The sequence below is a fragment of the Mytilus californianus genome, unplaced genomic scaffold, assembly GCF_021869535.1.
Source record: "Mytilus californianus isolate M0D057914Y unplaced genomic scaffold, xbMytCali1.0.p SCAF_10, whole genome shotgun sequence".
Lineage (NCBI taxonomy): Eukaryota > Metazoa > Mollusca > Bivalvia > Mytilida > Mytilidae > Mytilus > Mytilus californianus.
Window position 1 is genome coordinate 22713863 of NW_026262582.1, and position 13526 is coordinate 22727388.

At 31.9% G+C, this 13526-nt stretch overlaps 1 long non-coding RNA gene across 1 annotated transcript; it reads left to right on the forward strand.

Annotated features, from left to right (window-relative positions):
- Window positions 1-513: 513 nt before the first annotated feature.
- LOC127719052 (uncharacterized) lies at window positions 514-1595 on the forward strand. The gene is made up of 2 exons (XR_007990138.1): window positions 514-600; window positions 1322-1595. It is a non-coding gene; the product is annotated as an uncharacterized LOC127719052 (long non-coding RNA).
- Window positions 1596-13526: the final 11931 nt, after the last annotated feature.

A 13526-nucleotide genomic window follows, 5' to 3' on the forward strand; every position in this document is an offset into this window, starting at 1 on the left:
GAGACAGAGGGACGGATATATCCACCTCTTATGTCAATCATTGTACTGATCTGTCTAGTTATTTGTAAAGGATCTCAATTACAGCATATCACCATGGTAACCACTGGTCTGTTGTTTATAGGCGCATTGTTTGTAACGCTCGGTGTAATACAGATTTCACCATGAACAGAATAGATTACTTATCGTTTTCCTCTGTATTTGCAACTGTGTTAAAGCTGATATGCCTGAAACATTTTAAAGATCAAAATATCAAGGTCACACTACGCCTGAGAGCTATTGGTATATTCTTTGCCGGAACTATTGTGATGGTGCCCGTTTTAGAATTCACGAATCATTCTAACTTGGGAACGTTTATGCTAGTGTCATCTTTGTCTGGTTTAGCTTCTGTGACAGTGTTATACTTATTATGCAATCAAGTGATATGTACAAAAACAGTTTTAGAGACATCCGGGTATCGCATGGTGGGATACCTACTGCATCATATATTAGAAAGTGAATCTATAAACATTCTTTCAGTTTTTTTGGGTACTTGTGTTTTGATTGCAACATATGTCTGGCACGTGCAACAGCAACAAGACGATTCAAAAGCACCATTTAAAGGTAAGAAACGGCTTGTCCTGCCAAGATACAGAAATTGAAAATGTTTCTATTTAAATCAAAATTCCATGAAGTCGCTTGCCGAGGTCTATAATATAAAAACATACAAAATTATTGAAGTTACAGAATTGCAAGAAAACAATTCAAATGTAGTATTTTTGTTAGTTGTTGTATGCTTGTCTATTGGTTTTCTTGTTTCGTTTAATTTTTTTTTGAATTTTCGGTTACAACCCAATAAACTAAAGAATCTTTATAAAGCACAGTACGCAACATTTAGAAAAAATATAATTCAGGTTTACTACCGTTGATCGGAAAACACGATCAACACATTTCCTTGACAATTACATAAAAAAATAAGCTTGCAATTCTAATTATCACAGTTATGGTATATCAACGAAATTGTGACTTAAATCAAGCTTTGTGTATGTGTTTTTCTATGTGTTTTTCTAATGTTGCCATGGTCCTTGGAGAGCACATGCATTCATATTTAGTTTAATTTTATTGACAAATACAAGATAATGTTTGAATATTTCGTGAGTGTTCATTGTTGTTTGGTATTCAAAATATGTAATTGTCAGAATAATTGACACTTGTTTAACAGTTTTGTTCCATCTGCAGATCGTCTACAATCACGATTTTGTACTAATTTCAGATACATCTTATCTGTAGAATCTATCCATGAGTAAATGTACCTTAGTATAAATATTTTATGTTCTAATTTCAGATATATCGTCCACGAGTCATGATATGTTTACCCGGATGGAGTTCATAATATTCATGGGAGGTGTAATAGCCGTGTTGTTTTACGTGTTACAACCACCTGTTAGTAGTAGGAATATAAATAATCTTAGTTATGTTGGACTAGACAAGATTGTAAGGAAACTATTACAGAACAAAGTCAGTTGATAAATGTTTAGAGGGAGTTTGTTAATTTAAATGATTTAGTATATTATTTTTGAGGGAACTTTTATAAATAAAACAAGATTTTTTCTGTTTTATAAACCATTGCATATCTTGAAGTGATTGACGTGTTGTATGTTTACCGTCCAGTGGTAGATATATCACGTATACTTAGGACGAGAGCAAACGAATGAAGCAATATATATATATATTTAAGAAATTTGTTTTGCATGCACACGTATAAAAATTGCGGTTTTTATCCAACGCAATCATAGGTTTGAACGTTGTTTTCAATTTAGACTTGTATATATATATATATATATATTAAATAAGTAGGTATTGCAAACTGGGATAGATGTCAGCACTTTAAAATGCATGCCGAAAAAGAGAGAATTTTGGATAGAAGCAGACATGTTTCATATCTTAGATTTCTGTGAACGCACATGTATATAATGTATGCACATTAGTATTGTTCTTCACCGTCCCTTGAAATAAATTTTTAACTACATGTCATTTAGAAAATTAACTTCAGTCAATACTTTTGTCAGTCTCCTCTTCCTATAACTGTATGCTACAATGGATATATATAGCAAGCGAAAGCAAACATCGCAGCAACATTATCGGAGTCTTAGTTAACCAGTTTTGGTTTATAAACTATTCATTTGTAATGCATTGTTAATTTTTAAATATTTTTGTCTCGAGCATCACTCACATTGGGTAAAATTGTTCTGCGAGAGTATGTTCTGTGCTGGCACTGTTTCTGTGCTGGTGGATTTGTTTACATTGAACCACAATGGCATTTAAACACCCATCCTGTTGGTGAAGATTTCACTAATACAAAAAATATCACAAAAATACCAAACTCTAAGGTAAATGCAAAAGGGGAAATCCACAAAAAAAAACGGAAAAATCAAACGTGATCAACCATCGGTGTTAGTGAGAAAAAAAACCTGTGATATTCCTGTTTTTCTACAGACATTTTCCGAAGAAAATGGTGATTTGAACCTGGTTTTATTGCTAGCTAAACTTCCAAATTGTATGACAGAAATATGCAGAAATGAAACTTTTGTTGAAAGAAAAATATATTTAGACCATTTTGAACCAAAATTCACTTGTCTTTAGAAGAGTTTGCTTTAAAAATTCAGGATTTATGCGCTACATAGTATACTAATTTAAGATTTCCAGAAAAACAGGTGTTATTTTTGGAGTAGTTATTTTCCCAAAGGCAATTCTTTCTTAGAAGATTTAAACATGGGTTGAAAATTGGCATGTTGAAAGGTAATACATGTACAATTTAGGATATAACTGGTTTCTATGAAGTTACACTTATGGTAAAATAGTTAGAAAGCTGTGAAAATTGCAAAATTTGGTTGAACAGATAGGGATTTTTAATTGGTGGTCCGACACCTCAATCCTATAATAAATGGAAATATTATAAGGGACCACTATTTATGTCCATTTGTAGGTGTTCAAGATATACCGGTATATCGCAAAAAACATTTTTTGTACTTGATTTCTCATCAAATTCATAATACAATTACATTACTTTTAAAAATTCTTTATAAAAAGTGAGAATGGAAAGGGGAATGTGCGAAAGAGGCAACAACCCATCCAAAGAGCAGAATACAGCATTAGACCAACACAGAGAGAAAATCCCGCACCCGGAGGTGGGCATTTGCTGGCCTATCAAAATATTATGTATACTTGTTCAGCAAAATTGGACGTCACACTTAACTCTGAAACATATGAATTAACCAATTTTTTTTTAGATTACAATTTGTTTCAAAGTAAAAAATGGTATGCAATATCATTATTAGAGATGAAACATTTATAAGTATAAAAAAAGAAGATGTGGTATGATTGCCAATGAGACAACTCTCCACAAGAGACCAAACACTGTAATTTGTGAAAATCATTTACTGGAACTTAACAATCGTGAATACAATAGACAGCGGTCAGTCAAGTGTATGCTACCATCATGCTTAGCAGTGCACATCAATTTCAGAAAACACGGACGTCGTTTGATATAGCAACAGGTCCAACATATTTTTCTAGCAACAGGCATTGTACTTCCAATTGGCACAGGTTAGTATAGACTATAGGTTATAGGTTACAAGTTGCATTAATCATTTCACAGTCGCCTGAAGATTTCATAATTACAGTGAAAAAATATTTTTAGTAGTATTATATTGACAGGCGACTGTCATCATTTGTACATCTTTTCTTTCCATCCCTTCAAAAATAACAACAAAATCAAACAGTTTGTATTTCCTTGATTAGATCTTAAGATATTTTAAGGTACATATGTAATACATAATTATGTGAAATTGTGAAAAGGCAATACATTAAAGACAAAGGAATTTATTGCTGTATAAACTGTACCAAGTCACTCACAAACATATAAAAAAAGGCCTTCTGTCTTTTATTTGTTTGTGAGTGAATTGGTTGAGTTTATACACCAATAAATTCCTTTACAAAGGCGTTTTAGGTGTCAAACCACCAATTACTCCCTCCAATTTAGAATGTATGTAAAAGTAGCCCTATTCTGACACAAAATAGTGTTTTTGATGTCACTGTTTACTTTAAAAACTAACAAAGAAATTTGCAGAAATGAAACTTTTATTGAAAGAAAAATATATTTAGACCATTTTGAGCCAAAATTCACTTGTCTTTAGAAGAGTTTGCTTTAAAAAATCAGGATTAATGCGCTACATAGTATACTTATTTAAGATTTCATGAAAACCAGGTGTTATTTTTGGAGTAGTTATTTTCCCAAAGGCAATTCTTTCTTAGAAGATTTAAACATGGGTTGAAAATTGGCATGTAGAAAGGTAATACATGTACAATTTAGGATATACCTGGTTTCTATGAAGTTACACTTATGGTAAAATATTTAAAAAGCTGTGAAAATTGCAAAATTTGGTTGAACAGATAGGGATTTTTAATTGGTGGTCTGACACCTTAATCCTATAATAAATGGAAATATTGTAAGGGACCACTATTTATGTCCATTTGTAGGTGTTCAAGATATACCGGTATATCGCAAAAAAATTTTTTGTACTTGATTTCTCATCAAATTCATAATACAATTACATTACTTTTAAAAATTCTTTATAAAAAGTGAGAATGGAAAGGGGAATGTGCGAAAGAGACAACAACCCATCCAAAGAGCAGAATACAGCATTAGACCAACACAGAGAGAAAATCCCGCACCCGGAGGTGGGCATTTGCTGGCCTATCAAAATATTATGTATACTTGTTCAGCAAAATTGGACGTCACACTTAACTCTGAAACATATGAATTAACCAATTTTTTTTTAGATTACAATTTGTTTCAAAGTAAAAAATGGTATGCAATATCATTATTAGAGATGAAACATTTATAAGTATAAAAAAAGAAGATGTGGTATGATTGCCAATGAGACAACTCTCCACAAGAGACCAAAATGACACAGAAATTAACAACTATAGGTCACGGTACGGCCTTCAACAATGAGCAAAGCCCATACCGCATAGTCAGCTATAAAAGGCCCCGAAATGACAATGTAAAACAATTCAAACGAGAAAACTAACGACCTTATTTATGTAAGGTCTGATTGTAAATATTTTCATTACACACTGTATTTAATATTTTTCCTTATGGTTAAATTCAGGACATTAAATTGTACTAAGATGATTTTAATTACACTATTCTTAAATCAGTTGTTTATTTTTTCATTTAGTTTGAAGTAGCAAAGTGCTGCCAAGTGTTTGTTTTCAACACCCGGTTTTACATTATCATCTTTGGAGAAACAACAAATGTCAGGAAAAACTGTTTATGTAACCTTTTGTTGTCTAAGTCCTCTGCTACACTAAAAATCCTTGTACCAGGAGCTAGCTTTTATTTATTTTAACTTCCATTAATGGTCAGTATTTTTTTTATTTCCAACGGTTTTCTTACATCATGTACATAGAAATTAATTTACTTACATGTTTTCCTATAGTTTGAATCAGAGAGAAATTGTTTTTTTTTTTAAATAAGTCTGAATGATTGTGTACATGCATGAATGATAGATATATTCTATTTAAAAGAAGTATTTTAATGAACTCAGAGAAATAATATATCATAGATATATAAATGATACATGTATTGGTACATGCAGTTATATTTTTATTACAAAAGGTCCAAAATAATTAATGTCTTGTGAACGGAAGCAAGACAACTTGCCCCACTGCCAAATCGCCCCACTTCTCCACCAACTCGCCCCACTTTCTACCAACTCGATCACCCCACTTATGAAAAAGGTGTATATAATAATCCCGTTGAATTAAGTCCTGCCAACTCGCCCACTTCTGAAAAAGGATAAAATTATGTGAATACCAATGATTCTTGACTTATCTTGTAAAACAGTGTTTTATATTTACCTGAAAACAAAAGTCATAAACAAATAAGATGGTCAAGAACATCGTACGTCACTGAAATTCTGATACTAACTTCTTTCTGCTTTGTTTCAACCAAAAGAAAAGAAGTAAAATAAATGGGGAATGTGTCCATGGGACAAAGATGATACCCCCGCTTGCATATAACATTATAAAGAGACATAACTCAAGAACTGTAAAAGTGACGATACCCAAATTTATACATGATTTGAGTTTTGTGGTATTAAGCATTTTTTATAAGTTTCATAACATTTAGTTGAGGCAAACTTAAGTTAGAGAACGGAAACGAAAAATTCAGCAATTTTTACATTTGTAAAAGGGCATAACTCTAGAACGGTAAAAGTGACGCCACCAAAATTCAAACTTGATCTGTGTTTTGTGGTGGTAATAAGCATTGTGTATAAGTTTCATAACATTTGGTTTAGGCAAACTTAAGTTACAGAACGGAAACCAATTTTGGGACGTACGTACGTACAGATGGACACGGATAAAACTTAATGCCCCCTCCGCTACGGCGCGGGCATAAAAACCAAGATGCATTTTTAAGGTTTAATTCTTTTTGTCATAAGTGGGGCGAGTTGACAGTCTTTAATGCAGTCACATTTTATTTTTTATGCCCCTGCAACTCAAAGTTGGCTGGCATATTGTTTTACCCCTGTCCGTTCGTCCGTCCGTCCATCCGTCCGTCCTATTACATCTTCGCTAGCAAAGGATTACAATCCACTCCCCTCCTCTCCACCCTTGGCGGATTGAGATAGAATTTCGGAGACACAAGGTAATGATTTTCGTTGGTTGCAGTCGTATATGGCTGCATCTAATCAAAAAGCACCTATTACATGATCATGTTTAAATGTAGAAAATGTAAGTAAACTAATTGTGCAACTAGTCTTTACATCCCTAAAGAAACGACGATATTTTGTGACAACTTAAATGTTTTTATTCAACTATTAGAAGTTCCTGTGTATGTTTCATGCACAAATGTTGGAATGTCAGGGTATATTTTCGTTTCCTGCTTCACCAAGTTTGTAGACTCTATGCGCAACCGTGTTTTCACCTCCACACTGAAGAGGGTTCAAGTGCTACCATTGGTCAAGAATAATTTATTCGGAATGGGCGTGACTTTAATCAACGGTTTTTACCGATAGACGACGTAACATTGTTATCACAAATGTTGGCTCAATCTGCCAAGGGTGGAGAGGAGGGGAGTGGATTGTAATCCTTGGCTAGCGAAGATGGTCCTATTATGGTATATAGTTATTCCAGATAACTCCTCCTTCAGTTTTCACTTTGCTGGCTGTTTGTACATATATTGAAGGTGTGCATGTGGTCAGGGTTTTGATTTTTATTAATATTTGCTCTTTTGGGAGATAGTTGAACTTTGTCATTTTTTGGAGTATTAACTTGCATAAGAGGTGCATATATCATGTATATATAGCGTTTCCGGATAACTACTCCTACAGTTTGAATGCTAGGAAGTTTTCACAATATAAAAGGCACTAACTTTCATTGCAATGTTGATTTGATATTTTGCCATTTATTTAGATTGCCTCAAATACGAACTTGAAAGTCACATCATACCAATTAACCTACATCTTTCACACAATTTCATAGACTAAAGGTCGTGATTGTGAGCAAGCATAAGACAGTATACGGCAATGCAAGAACCCATTTCGTATATTAAACAAAAAAAGCAACCGGCATGACTAAAAATATGAAACAATGCAAACGAGAAAACGATTCCCATTACATCATTAAATATGTCGGACCTTTCATCAAAAGATAACGTTATGATACTATGTACGCTAAAGTACTTTGTGTTAACACACCATTCCGTGTTATAAAATTACTCACTTCCCATGAAGGTTCAATATTTTGAATACAAACATTGAACGATAACGATAACTTTATTTACTAACTCACGCACCCTGAGTTGCAAGAACAGCAATAATATATACAAGGAATATACAATATTTAGCAAACAGAACAAATAAAATAATAAAAACACAAATATTCAATGAGAATGAAATAAATTGAATAGTTAAATATCTACAGATATGCTACCTATTTCATCATTTCATTTGCAACTTATCAAATCAGAAACTTGCATGATATAAGAATCATTGCATTGATACAATTTATTATTTTAAGACGAACCTTCTCAGTTTGGCAATTTATTTTATCACATATACACAGAGATAATGATAATGAATTTTGTCATTGATTTCATAGAGGTCTTTGGCGGAATAGGAGGGCTTTGATTTACAAGTTTGTTCTTATCCGTCAATAATACGTGTCTAAATCCAGGTACTTGTTTACAAGTTTTAGGGTTAAAAGTACGAGGTTTTTTATTGTTTAATCTATTGTTTCAGACTATTTGATTTTGGTTTTAATGTGCCTTTTCCTTCATGTTTTTCCGTTCTGTTTATGCTTTATTCCAAATTGGTATCTTCCTACCTGCTTCTGTTAAAAATCTTTTTTCTATAAAGTGAACAACAACCATAACATACGGGCAAGATCATTTTCTATGTGTCGTCTGAATTTACCGTCTTCCTTCCCTTGTTATTGACTTATCATCGAATAGTAACTTGGAATTGGTAAAATTCTATGAACTAAATTAGAGGTTTGGAAACTTCTTACCAAGCTGGAATACACTGAGCTTGAGTATATTCAACTGGACCCATTAAGCATTTGATCAATCTTAAGCCCCCTTGGGTTACATGCACACATTAGCCACAACATCATTGCAAGCATATTTTAAGCTTAACGTTCAATGAAAACGAAAAGATATATTATACTTTTTCATTACCTTACATCACATCGCGTACATAAAACAAAACAAACGCAAAGGAACAGCGCTTTAAGTGATGTCTTTTATCTGAAATTAACAGTAAGGCTTTCAACAAGGAGCAAAAACTCTCACATTACTTCAAGTTTAAGTAGCTCCTAGCACCGGTTTGAGCAAAAATCGTTGCATCTGAACATGGGAAGGCCGTACGGTTGCCTATAATTGCTTAGGTAGCACTCCACAGTTAGAAAATAAAATTAAAATTTAACCACAAAGTGTTTAATCATCTTCTATTCCTGGCTTTCTAATACATTAAGCCAACTGTTTGTGTCATACATGTGCATATGTATGTAATCAGTATATTCCATAGATTAGATTTTCAAAAGTTAAAATGGTGAAATAATTCCTTTTTTGTGTATCCATTGCAACATTCTGCATTTATTTACCATAAAATATTGCAAAAAGGGGCATGAAAATGTCACATATTCCCCTTAAATTTTGTTTCAACTAGAATTTCAATGCCTTTGAGTGATACTGTTTCTGAAACTGTTGACATTATTCTACCAAATGATCAAATAAAAATTGGGTGTCTTTTGCCTCATTTTTTCGTAAAATTTGATCACAAAGTTAGTGCGACAAAAAGTTGGAAAAGAACATTACAATAATTGCCGGATTGATGTCTGGTATGGATATGAAAATACGGACTTTCATACAGAAAAGAGGACATAATACATACATTACACAATCTTGATGTTACTATAAACCCACTATGAAGGCTATATTAATCTTCAGCTATCCATAAATGAATTTTATTGCACACTAGTTCTCATATTTGAAAAATCCACAGGGGCCAAAATGCGGAACTACACACCTTACTGTGGAGTGCTACCTTAATACGATTTTTCCCCCTGCTTCAGCTTTTAATACATTTGTCTATGTTCTGGTAGCTGTAACGATTAAAAGGGTTCCTTATTCTTTAAAATTGGTTCAGTAATAAAGATTTTATGAAGGTTAGCAGTTGACATTGAAAGCGACAAAAAAGGATTTAAAAAAAAATTCTTGATCAAAGTGTAAATCTTCAGTCTGTCTAATTTTTTGGTTAAATTTCTAAAACTTTTTCCTTTATCTGTTTAAAATCATAAAAGTACCACTAAAGAGGAAAAATTGTACAATATTTAGGTATTTGAAAGCACTTATAGGTCAATTTTGATGTACATACCAAACCTTGGTTTAGAAACTCTCAAATAGGGTATAAGTTTTAACAGTAGTGGCAACTTTAGATTTAATTCATACCAAATTATAAAATCAAATCCTGCTAAAAATGTTTCTTTGACTTATTCGCATTCAAAATTGTCAAGCGATATATCCTGAATGTATAAAGCGCAATCTTTGGTTACAAGGATGAATCTAATGGAGTACAAATTTAAGACCGAACCATGTTTTAGTGTCAAAATGTTTATATTTGGTTGCTAAGGACAGTAAACAATTAAATTAACATGTATTGTCATCCTAGAAGATTTTTTCCCTTCAGAACAAAAGTAAGAATCTAACAGTCAATAGATTTATGGTAGAATTCATCTTAAAAAGTGCATTTCTGTACATTCTGATGTGCCAAAATTAGAAAATAAAATTAAAAATTGAACCACAAAATGTTTAATCATCTTCTATTCATGGCTTGCTACATGTTCTAATACATTAAGCCAACTGTTTGTGTCATAAATCTTCCATAGATTTGATTTCAAAAGTTTTCAAAAGTTAAAATTGTGAAGAAATAATTCCTTTTTTGTGTATCCATGGCAACATTCTGCATTTATTTACCATAAAATATTGCAAAAAAGGGGCATGAAAATGTCACATATTCCCCCAAAACTTGGTTTTAAACTAGAATTGTAATGCCTTTGAGTGAAACCGTTTCTGAAACTGTTGACATTATTCTACCAAATGATCAAATAAAAATTGGGTGTCTTTCGCCTCATTTTTTTGTAAAATCAAATCACAAAGTTCGTGCGACAAAAAGTTTGGAAAAAACATTATTAATTACCGGATCGATGTCTGGTATGGATATGAAAATACGGACTGTCATACAGAAAACAGCCAATAATACATATATCACACAATCTTGATGTTCCTATAAACCTTCTATGAAGGCGATATTAATTTCAGCTATCCAAAAATGAATTTTATTGCACACTAGTTGTCATATTTGAAAAGTTCACAGGGGCCAAAATGTGAAACTACAAACCTAACTGTGGAGTGCTACATTACATCCACTTCTTTGGAACTTTGGTGGATAGTTGTATCATTGGCAATAAGACCACATCTCCTTATTTTTATATTGGTGCAGGGCGATATCAGCAAAATATAAATTATTTCTGGTAAAAAAATCTAACAAATACTGTAAAAAAAAAATGCTCGACGTTTTTTCTGTACAATACCTAATCAACTCAAATATTTAGGCATAAACGGGACATGTCTGAATATTTGTTATATGATTTGAGAGGAAAGAATATGAAAAATAACACGGATTGACTTCATACAAATTCCAGTCAACCAGACATATTAAGTGAACTTATATCAAGAATACATACACCATTACTTTAAAGATACTTGAGCATAAATCTCAAATATGGGGGAACTTTTGACAACAGAACGGTAGAAGCACAATCTTATTAGAATAATAAAGACAGGGTTGTTGTATCAATTTATCACACAAAATTGTGACGAGCACATCTTGTATACTAAAACCTCTCAAAAGCAAAGAAACAGTGCTTTTATTGCTGATCTTCATCTCATGTTCACAGTTGTGCCTTAAGCATGAAACAACAACTTCCATTTCTTTACATATTCAATTGACCCCCTTGAGCAGAAATGTTAATTACACTCAATCACGATTCAAATATGAATTGAAAAACACAAATTCAAAAATATCTAGCAGAGAAATCGTCATGTATCGCCCAAGATTATCAGTGTAATATTTGTCTGAAATTTAACGGTTGACATTTTTGTAAAGAGGTAGGGTCAATTTCCCCTGAATCTATTTAACTAAAGGCAACAGTAGTATATCGCTGTTCGAAATTCATAAATCGATTGAGAAAAAAAAAACAAATCCGGGTTACAAACTAAAACTGAGGAAAACACATAAAATATAAGAGGAGAACTACGACACAACAGAAACACAACATTAAAATGTAACACACACAGAAACGAACTATAATATAACAATGGCCATTTTTCTGACTTGGTACAGGACATTTTGGTTTATAAAATTCACAGCATTATATGTATACTTCGATATTTTAACAAAATATTAGTGAATTTTTGAACATTTGACAAAATTAGAAATGCCAAAAGATGAATAAATTTTAATAGATTTGTTTATTTACTAACATTACGTGGATTTAAAACTATAAATTGATTTTCGATAACAAAATAATTAGTTTTTGTTAAAGATGTCTTTTGGCGAAAAATTTAACAAAAACATGTAAAATTTACAATTTTGTCTTCAACAGCAATGTGTAGTGTTGAATGACATTTTTATTAATTTGAAATATGCAAAATGTTTGAACATTTGTGTTAGAATATCTTATAGAATATTCTATATTCGATTATTTGAGGTTCTACCCATTTTCATATTTTAAGTGAAACAAATACAGGTGGAATTGGCCAAAACTCTTTATTTGAACCAGGTATCAACACACTGAGACACCCTTGGCCTTCTTTATGTAATCTTAAGGCTTTGTTTATTGTATAAACGCATATTGTCCTTTTTGGAATTTATCATATAATCGTTTTCAAAATGATTTTATTGAACTAGGAAATTCAACGTAAAAGTTATAAATTAAACAAACAATCAGTTCATGTTTTTTCTATGCCGTTTTTGCGCAAATTAAAGTAATGTCTTTTATTTATCAGAAACATCTTGACATTGTTTGTCAACATTTTTCGGTGTTGATACCTGATTGAAATAAAAAAATGTTTTTGTCTGATTAAACCTGTTTGTGATATAAAGTAATATCCATATTTACAGCTTATTTCCTTTATCAATGCTGCTAAAAGACGGTTGAACATAATTTATTCAAATGCACACTGAATATGTATACCATATATATAACCATATTTATTTCCTTCTTTAGTTGTTTGTTTGTTGCTTGTTAATTAAGTGCCAGTCTTTGTAAGAATCAGGCAATTAAAAAGAATTTCCAAACAAGGCCGAAATAAAAACCAGTCGACCTTTTCATCCTATTTTGAAGTAACCCTCATCCTGAGTTAGAAATGGTAGGTGTTTCGTTTATGCGTGTTGTGGTCATTCGAGAATTATCTAGATAACTTTTGGTTAGAATTATTGCAAATTAAAGAGTTAGCTCCCCTTAATTGTTAACTTCTAGTGCATTTCAACCAAATTTTATCTAGAAATACCAGAACAGGAAAAGGAAAAGAATGTTATATTCGTGCACCAATATACATTTTGAAGTTAAACTATTATAACAATCTTTGAAAGTCCCTTATCAATGCAATTGAAAACCAGCATCAATGAAACTAAGAACTATTTCAAATCATAATAAAGATATTTTGTCGGTTTCTGGATTGATAAAGCAGGCCAATGAGTTGTAAAAATGAGGTCCATACTTGTAAAATATCTGTATATTATTGATCATTATTATTTGACAGGTTTAAATTTGATTCCTATGTTGTTTGTACAATATCCATAGTTGTAATTAATGTACTGTATATTATATATGTAATAAGTGTTTTGCATAATATGTCAGGGTTTATTTTAGCCATAAAGTTCTATATTGATTAATGTATAATTATTTTCAAATTCAAT